The sequence below is a fragment of the Arachis duranensis genome, chromosome 2, assembly GCF_000817695.3.
Source record: "Arachis duranensis cultivar V14167 chromosome 2, aradu.V14167.gnm2.J7QH, whole genome shotgun sequence".
Taxonomy (NCBI): domain Eukaryota; kingdom Viridiplantae; phylum Streptophyta; class Magnoliopsida; order Fabales; family Fabaceae; genus Arachis; species Arachis duranensis.
The window spans coordinates 70,413,137-70,413,374 of record NC_029773.3 but is presented as its reverse complement, the minus strand read 5'-3'; positions in this window follow the sequence as shown (position 1 = coordinate 70,413,374).

Below are 238 nucleotides of genomic sequence, written 5' to 3'. Positions count from 1 at the left end.
TTCCTCATTGACTCTTAAGGTTACTTCCCCTTTTTGGACGTCAATGAGGGTTCGGCCAGTTGCTAGGAAAAGTCTTCCTAGAATGAGAGTTGCACTCTTGTGCTCCGCCATTTCCAGCACCACAAAGTCAGTAGGAAAGGCAAATGGCCCAACCTTAACAATCATGTCTTCAATCGCGCCTGATGGGTATTTAATGGAGCCATCAGCAAGTTGAAGACATATCCTGGTTGGTTTGATT